Genomic DNA, 465 nt, shown 5'->3' with positions numbered 1-465 from the left:
TCGGGCCCGGTGAGTACTTGGATGGGAGACCGCCTGGGAACACCGGGTGCTGTAAGCTTTTATTTGCTGGATCATTATTATTAATATTATTATGACTTTTTTATTTTTTATTTTTTATTTTTTTTTTGGTTTGTTTGTTAGTTTTGCTCCTGCTGGGCGCCAATGGCGGTGCCTGCTGTCCGAGTTGGAGGTGTCTTCAGTCGGACTGAGCTCTTGACCTTGTCCCCCTCTCTTGGTCCTGGAGGTCGGGGACCCCTCTTTGGTTCCGAGGGAGAGTCCCCGGAGCCGGGCAGGAGGTTAAGGTGAGGGTGAGGGTTAGGGTTAGAGGGTTAGGGTTAGGGTTAGGGTTAGGGTTGGAGGGTTAGGGTTAGGGTTAGGGTTAGGGTTAGGGTTAGAGCGTTAGGGTTAGGGTTAGGGTTAGAGGGTTAGGGTTAGGGTTAGGGTTAGGGTTAGGGTTAGGGTTAG

General features: G+C 50.3%; 1 non-coding gene across 1 annotated transcript in view; it reads left to right on the top strand.

Annotated features, from left to right (window-relative positions):
• LOC128752119 (5S ribosomal RNA) overlaps positions 1 to 58 on the top strand; it is a 119-nt gene extending 61 nt beyond the window's left edge. The window contains exon 1 of the ribosomal RNA XR_008413584.1: positions 1 to 58. This exon is cut by the window's left edge and continues 61 nt beyond it. This is a non-coding gene — a ribosomal RNA (5S ribosomal RNA).
• The last annotated feature ends 407 nt before the right edge of the window (positions 59 to 465 follow it).

This window comes from Synchiropus splendidus, unplaced genomic scaffold, assembly GCF_027744825.2.
Source record: "Synchiropus splendidus isolate RoL2022-P1 unplaced genomic scaffold, RoL_Sspl_1.0 HiC_scaffold_82, whole genome shotgun sequence".
Taxonomy (NCBI): domain Eukaryota; kingdom Metazoa; phylum Chordata; class Actinopteri; order Syngnathiformes; family Callionymidae; genus Synchiropus; species Synchiropus splendidus.
The sequence above is the reverse complement of the archived record's forward strand: the minus strand, read 5'-3'. Positions and strand labels throughout refer to the sequence as shown.